We start from the raw sequence: 8,519 nt of genomic DNA, 5'->3' as shown, positions 1-8,519 counted from the left end.
ACATTCACTTGCCCATACGGAACTTTTGCATACAGACGAATGCCATTCGGACTTTGCAATGCTCCTGCAACCTTCCAAAGATGCATGACAGCCATTTTTCACGACATGGTGGAAAACTTCATGGAAGTGTTTATGGATGATTTTTCAGTGTTTGGAGATTCCTTTGATGCATGTTTAGCTAATCTAGACAAAATGCTTGCTAGATGCGAAGAATCAAATCTGGTTTTGAACTGGGAGAAATGTCATTTCATGGTGCAAGAAGGCATTGTACTAGGGCATAAAATCTCCAAGGAGGGGATTGAGGTGGACAAAGCGAAAATAGAGACAATATCAAAATTGCCCCCTCCAACCAACGTCAAAGGGGTCAGAAGTTTTCTAGGTCATGCAGGATTTTACAGAAGGTTCATAAAAGATTTTTCAAAAATCACGCGCCCTTTGACTCAACTTCTGTTAAAGGAAGCAAAGTTTAATTTTTCTTCAGATTGTTTAAATGCTTTCAACAATTTAAAAGAAAAATTAACAACAGCCCCGATAATGGTCGCTCCAAATTGGAATTTGCCATTTGAATTAATGTGTGATGCTAGTGATTTTGCAGTGGGAGCAGTTATGGGACAAAGAATTGAGAAACATTTTCAGCCAATCTACTATGCCAGCAAGACGTTAAACCCCGCTCAAGCAAATTACACCACAACTGAAAAAGAATTGCTTGCTGTGGTTTATGCTTTTGAGAAATTTCGCTCTTACTTGATCTTGTCAAAAACTATTGTCTTTACTGATCATGCTGCCTTGAAGTATTTATTCAGGAAAGAAGACTCTAAGCAACGATTAATTCGTTGGATCATGTTACTCCAAGAATTTGACATCGAGATTAAAGACAAGAAAGGCATGGAAAATGTGGCTGCTGATCATTTGTCCAGATTAGAGAATCCCAACATCGAAGAACTCAAGGAGTCTGAAATAAATGACAAATTTCCAGATGAATCCTTGATGATGATAGGTGAAGAGGTACCTTGGTATGCAGACATTGTAAACTACTTGGCTGCAGGATTTCTTTTTAAAGGAATGACACATGAACAGAAGAAGAAATTTTTTTCGGACCTCAGGCACTATTATTGGGATGACCCTTACTTATTCCGAAGTTGCGCGGATAATGTAGTAAGGAGATGCGTATTCGGAAAAGAAAGTCGTGAGATCATGAAAGGATGTCACGCTGGACCGACTGGGGGGCATCATGGTGCTAATTACACAGCAAGAAAAATCTTTGATGCTGGATTTTACTGGCCTACGATTTTCAAAGATGCTCACATCTTCGTGAAAGAATGTGATGCATGTCAAAGGGCCGGTAACATCTCTTCCCGAAATGAGATGCCCCAAAACAGCGTCCAAGTATGTGAAATTTTTGACGTTTGGGGAATCGATTTTATGGGACCATTTCCTTCCTCACGAGGAAACAAATATATTTTGGTAGCTGTTGACTACGTATCAAAGTGGGCTGAAGCGAAAGCTTCACCCACTAACGATGCTCGTGTGGTAGTCAAGTTTTTAAAGAATCTGTTTTCACGTTTTGGTTTCCCTAAAGCTCTGATCAGTGACAGGGGTACACACTTCTGCAATACCCAACTGGAAAAGGTTTTGCAAAAATATGGTGTTCACCATAGAATCGCAACGGCCTATCATCCACAAACCAGTGGGCAAACTGAAGTCACAAATCGAGCTTTAAAAAGAATTCTGGAACGATCAGTGGGAAGTAACAAGAAGGAATGGGCAGATAAACTTAATGATGCGCTGTGGGCATTTCGAACTGCATACAAAACACCTATTGGTAGTACACCATATAGGATGGTCTTTGGAAAAGCATGTCATTTACCAGTCGAAATCGAACATAAAGCATTTTGGGCACTGAAATCATGCAACTTTGATCCTGTGGAAATTAAAACTAACCGTCTTATGCAGATGAATGCTCTGGAAGAATTAAGGGATGAAGCTTATGGAAACTCTCAAATCTACAAAGAGAAATCAAAGAAATGGCATGATAAAAGATTAAGCAGAGTCAAAAAGTTTACCCCTGGAGAAAAAGTATTGCTATTCAATTCCAGGTTGAAACTTTTTCCAGGTAAACTGAAGACGCGTTGGTACGGTCCATTCACAATAAAAGAAGTCTTTTCACATGGTGCAATCGAACTAATTGGAAAAGATGGAGAAAGCTTTAAGGTAAATGGACATCGAGTGAAGCATTACCAGGAAGGAATGTTAGAAGAAGAAGAGAAAGAGGATATACCCCTCCAACTCACTGAAAACAATTAAGTGAGGGGTAGAGTCTGGCTCATGACTCAGTTAAAAAAGAAGCGCTTGCGGGAGGCAACCCGATGTTTGTTTTGATTTTTAAATTTGGTGTGTTTATTTTATGTATGTTTGGTGTGAATTTTCTTTTTAGTTTGTGTTTTCAATAAAAGTGCTTTTTAATGGTTTTATTTTTCTGTGAAAGTTACTTTTCAGTTTAGAAACAGGTGATGGTCAGAATGGTGTAAAGTAAATTTCTGAAGTGCAAATTACAAAAGGAGCAGTGGCATCACATAAGTGTGGGGTGATTCCCCACAAAGAGCAGGATGGAGAACTGAAGCTGATACTAACCAACGGGAGAGCATTATTCGAAGGATGAAGCAAGTGTTCGGCCGACATAAGTCAAATCCAATTCACTCAGCGAAAAGGAGTAATTGATCTAATAACGCAATGTGTACTTGGCCAGTATACAAAGCATTAAATTCAAGAATCGCGTAGAGAATCCCAATAATTGCATTACGCGACGTGTCCAAATCTTATACGCGACACGTAAATGCACCTGTTCAGAGAAATTGTGCGGAAAAAGATTCAGATGCCACATTTGCCTAAATCTCCAGCTGGTTCAAAAAGAAAAGATTTACATGCACTTCAACATCACATACAGAAAAGTGCACTCAACACTTGTCCCACGCAAATCAGGATTTCTACCTCGCCACTACAATACCCCAGGGGAGTCTGTTCCTTTTTCTCCCTTTTTACTTTTATGTTCTTTAATTTTGCATACAATGGGGACATTGTATGATTTAAGTGTGGGGTAGGGGGTCGAATAAGGAAACCAAGCATTTTTGATAAAAAAAAAAAATTGAAAATTTTAAAATTTTTGCTAGATTCACATTTATTGAATAATGGTTTAATTCAGAAATCTAGTAAAAATTAAAAAGTTTTATTGTGTTGAAACTTAAGTTGCAAACGTTGTGTAGGATGATCCAATGCGAACTCAAATGTTTAATTGAACCAATAGTATGTTATAGTACATTTGTGGCTTCCCTATCCTAGTGAAATCATGGAACAAAAACACAACCTTGCTTAGTTTGAGGGTCATAATATGTTTAGCATCGTGTACCAGAAATATATCCAGGAGAGCTTATGTAGTCATTGCACTCTAGACTAATATCTCTAACCAATAAGAGTTGAAGTTAAGTTCCCTTGCTTAAGCATATGTTTTTATTTTTTAGGATTGCTAGTAAAAAAAAAAAGTTACAAAGTTTGAGAATAAGAGTCTACAAAGCTATGAAGATCAAGAAATATCATGAAGAAAAGTTCCAAAAATCAATGAAGACTCAAGAATAAAGGCAATTTGCCAAGTTATTATTTATTGTAATTTTTATTTCTAGGTTATTTTTCCATATGTATGCTTGGGGACTTAGTCAAAAATTACCTTGAGGTTAAGAAAGATTTCTGAGGATATATTCGGAGGGATGCATAAAATGAATGTTGTTCAAAAGAATTGGGCAAATGTTTTTGAAGATTGTGAGTATTTAAGATTGGGGAAGTTTTAGGAATCATTAGACACAAATGTATGCATTGAGGTTTCGATGTAATGGTTGGGTTCAAGTCGGATTGTCTTGTGCGATGTTGGTGATGAAAGTTTTGATATGATGACATGCTTAAAGCAGTTTTGCTTGAGGACAAGCAAAGTTCAAGTGTGGGGTATTTTGATATCGCAATAATTATACATATATTTCGAGCGATATTTATGTATTTTTAGCTATATTTTGGTATGATTTAAGATAAAAGGTACTTATAAAGTTTGAAATTCCATTTTACAGCTAAAAATCATTTCTGAGGAAAAAGGAGAAGAAAACATGCAAAAATCCGCAAAAAGAAGTGAAAGAAATTACACGAAGAAAAACGAGATCAAAAAGTCAAAGAATTCAAAAAAATAACCGCGTTGGAAAGACGAAAAAACAAAATAAAAATATAAAAAAAAAAGAATTTAAATTAATTAATGATGATTAATTAAAATAAATTATTGGGAATTAATTATTTAATTTCTAAATAATTTATATTAATTAAATTAAATTAATTTAATTTAAATTGGAAAAAGAAAAAAAATATATATATAAAATAAACAAAAAAAAAAAAAATATTTCGGAACTAGCCCAAAATCGGAGCCCAAAACCCGAAGCCCTGATCCATTCTCGCGACCCAGATCCGGAAGATCCGAGCCCGATCCGGAGTTCGCCCCGCAACCATTTCGTCTCACAAGCAGAACCGATTTGCCGACCCGACTCCGATCCGACCCGGGAATTAAGATCCGCGCTTTTATTCGCTGGTGACGTCATCGATGACGTCATCCGATCCGATCCATACCCGGCTTCGATCCAGCTCCGACCCGCTTATCCGATTCATTTACTCTCACACAGGATCCGCGCCTCGACCCGGTTGACGACCCAAGTCCGATCCGGTACTATTCACAGCTCTAAACGACGTCGTTTTGGCTTCCAGATTTGCCAATTCCGATTCCATTCCGTTTTTAACCATTTTTTCCCCACTTTTTCTTATTTTAAACCCATTTCTTTCCAACCAATACTCAATAATTCACCACCTTTAAACTTTCCAACCTTTTATTCCCATCTTTTTATTTCTTTTGAATTCTTTTTCATAAGATTTAGATTGGATCTTAGATCCAATCTCAATTTATTTCTTTTTGGTATTTAATTCTCCCAATTTTTACTATAAATACCACCATTTTTCACCACAAAAAAGAGAAAAGAAAAGAGAAGACATTGCAATTATGCATTTTGATACACAAATTTCTTCCAACCTTTGAACCAATTTTCTACAACTGGGGATTCAAGAGTCAAAGAGCTAAGGAATTGAAGATTTCAGTGGCATTAGGGACTACATCGGGTTTGTTTTATCGAAATGTTTAACATTCTCAATATGTTTTCTATGTATGTTGTAACTTTAATTATGGGCTAAAATTCCCTTTGCTTTCACTTGGATAATGAAACCTTGAAAATATGATTTGATTTATATTATTCGGATATTAATTGTTATTTATTTTATCATGCATATTTGATCATTTATTTTTATACGTTGAATTTTTGTAATTAATTTTCCTATAACTAAGTTAATATTTTTAAAGGATCAATTTAAATATATTATCTTGAATCATAAATTTTTCATGACCATTGATATTTATGACTAGTGATGGACAAAATCCTAGGATTAGGTAAAATAAAATACTAAAAATTTAACATGTATATTTTGTATCGTATGACCAACTTACGATTCTTATTAGTTTTACGACCACTAAAATTAATAGTTTGATCAAATGTTTGCATGATACGAATTAATTATTGTTAATAAAATTGTTAATTGCATGACCATTGTTTTTAATTATTTTTATTATCAAAACGGTAAAAAATTAGATCATGATTTTTAACCAATTTTAGAAATCGGTAAATAACTAATAATATCCATTGCACTTAATATAAATCATTCATTACTAAAAGGTGGAATTAAATCTAAGTGAAAGCATCCTTATCATTCTTGATTCTTAAAAACCAATTCTTGTTCTATATTTATTCTACACTTTAATTGTTAAAATTCTCATTATTGTCTTGTTACTAGAAATTCCCCCAAGTTACTTATCTTTTAAGTTAATTAGCGACAAATAGTCTAATATTAAATCATACTCGTTTCCCCAAGTGTTCGACATCCGTTCTTACCATTGCTATATTACAAATTCAATTAGGTACACTTGCCTAAGTCGATAGTAAATTCTAGTATCGGTAATTTCAACCTTATAAATTTAAGACTAGTGAAATTAACACATCAATTGATGTGCAACTTTTGGTCATTGCAACAGTCTCAAACTCTCTCCCAACTCTTTTCCTTGTAAGAACTTCCTTCATGAACTTTGCATATGTGGGCATTTGTTTCAAGGCTTCAACAAAAGGGATGTTGATATGAAGTTGAGAAAGGATCTCTAGAAACTTCTTAAATTGCCCATCATCGACTTTAGACTTATTTTGCCTAGGTAGGAAAGGCAAACTTGTTGGTGCAACTGTCGCACCAGTTCGAGCATCTTTTTCTTGGGCTTTCTTTTCATTTCCAACACTTGGACTTGAACTTGTTGGACCTTCCTTGTTCGGTTTCTTCTGCCCGTACTCCTCATCGGTTATGTCCTCAATCTCGACATACTCTTTTTCATCATCTTTTACGTCTTGCTTCTTCTTATCAGTCTCAACACTTACCGAGTGTTTCTCATCATCGGTGACTGGTAAGTCATGATTCTTTGGAGTTAACTCCTTTCCCGATCTAAGTGTGATGGCATTACATTGCTTCTTATCATTGACATTACCTGGATTTTGGGTGTTACTTGGCAACGTTCCAGGTTCTCGTGAGTTCAGTGCTTGTGCTAATTTCCCTAATTGATTTTCCAAATTTCTCATGACACACTAGTACAAAAAAGACCTACGGTCACACTTTCCGAAAAACGGCCTGTGACACTTTTTATTAAAAGTGTGGCCAAAGGTCACTAAAAAAATTTAGAGACTGTTTTTGGATACATTTAAATTAGTTTGTGTGGCCATTATATAGATAATCAAAACTTTAACCACACTTAATTATACCAAATGTGACAAATATTAGTCATACTCGAACACTGAGGCCATAGGTCACAATCAGCCACAGGTATCGATTAAGATTGTCATACTTTTTTTATGAGAGACAGTAGATAAACGTATTGTGACATGAGTCAGTTGTATGTGTGTCTATAACCTGGTGCCTTTTTAGCCACATAACAGACAAAGTAGCTAAAAGGTGATACATATGGTCACACTAAATATTTGTGTGTCCACAGGGCGGTTCTATAATAGTTGTACTTAGTTAACGCAAGAAAAGAAAACAAGTTAGTATTGGTTATTTATGGTCATGTACCTTTTATTATGTGTGTCAAAATATGATGAATTGGCTTTGAGAAGAAACAAATATTGTGTGTGTATGTAGCATTTAGTTATGATTACAGCTATTATATGTGTCTATATGTAAATATAGTTATAAAAGAACAATAATGTCTTATTGGTATAATTAGGGGTCGTTCATTGAATATATTACTATTTTATGTTATGTTCATTCTGGTTGTATTATTGTGTTTGTAAGTTTAAAGAATAGTCTTTTTAAAATGAAAATTTGTTGCTGTAAAACTAAAATTGTTTCCTGGTTAAGTTATTATACAAAAAAATGACAATTTTAGACTTTTTGGAAGACTCATAAATTTGACCATTTTTATCTTTGATATCATTTGGCAGAATAAAAAAATGAACAAAAAGTTCAATCATGCCATTTTACAAAAGTACATTGCTTTTTTTTGCAATTAAAGTGTTGTATAAATTAATGAAAAAAATTGAATGGTAGTTTTGTAAAGTTAGAAACAATTTCTGAAAAAAACCAAAAAAAAATAAAAAAAATAAAAACAAAAACAAATAACAATATAGTTGTATTGAATAAGAGCTATAAGAAAGGACCAAATTGCCCTTTTTGTCATCTATTCTTTTAATTGCACCAGATCATACACCATTAAAAATGAAAAGAATACAACTTGCTTTAACAGAAAATGTCTGATAAGTATAATTATAGCATGACTATTAGTAGTTTATGGTCATACTTTAATTGCTTATGTGTGTCGAAATCAAAAGTAAACAATACTAATGCTAAAAGAAACATGTGACATCAACCAATGGACCATTTTTCCGAAGGAGAACCGGAAGCTACTAGCCTGCACTTCCGAGCAAACTTCCAAGAAATTTTCTTTCTCCTTTAGTCAACTAACTTTGGGTTTTCAAGCATTAAACATAAAATGCAAATTATAAGTTTTAATGCATGAACTTTAAGAGGCTGAAGGGCGTGGAAGGATATTGTTAAGGATGTGAAAACCTGAATAAGGCCAAGGGCAAATTAGTAATTTAAGACATAAAATGAGAAATGAGAAAAACCTTGAAATGGTAAATGGCAACTGAGATTTTTCTTTTTCTGCTTACCTAATCAAACCAAGCAAAATGACCACAATGGTCATTTTGACTAGCATTCCAAGTATGGACCTAAAGGGTCAAAATGACCAAAACGGTCGAATTGCGAAACTTCTTACCTGTAAAGAAATGTTTCAAATGACAAAAATTTTGACTATTTTGATTAACCTGATGAAAATAACATGTCAATAATTGACTTAA

Source organism: Lactuca virosa, chromosome 9, assembly GCF_052849685.1.
Source record: "Lactuca virosa cultivar CGN04683 chromosome 9, Lactuca_virosa_CGN04683_v6, whole genome shotgun sequence".
Taxonomy (NCBI): domain Eukaryota; kingdom Viridiplantae; phylum Streptophyta; class Magnoliopsida; order Asterales; family Asteraceae; genus Lactuca; species Lactuca virosa.
Note: the sequence above shows the minus strand (reverse complement) of the source record.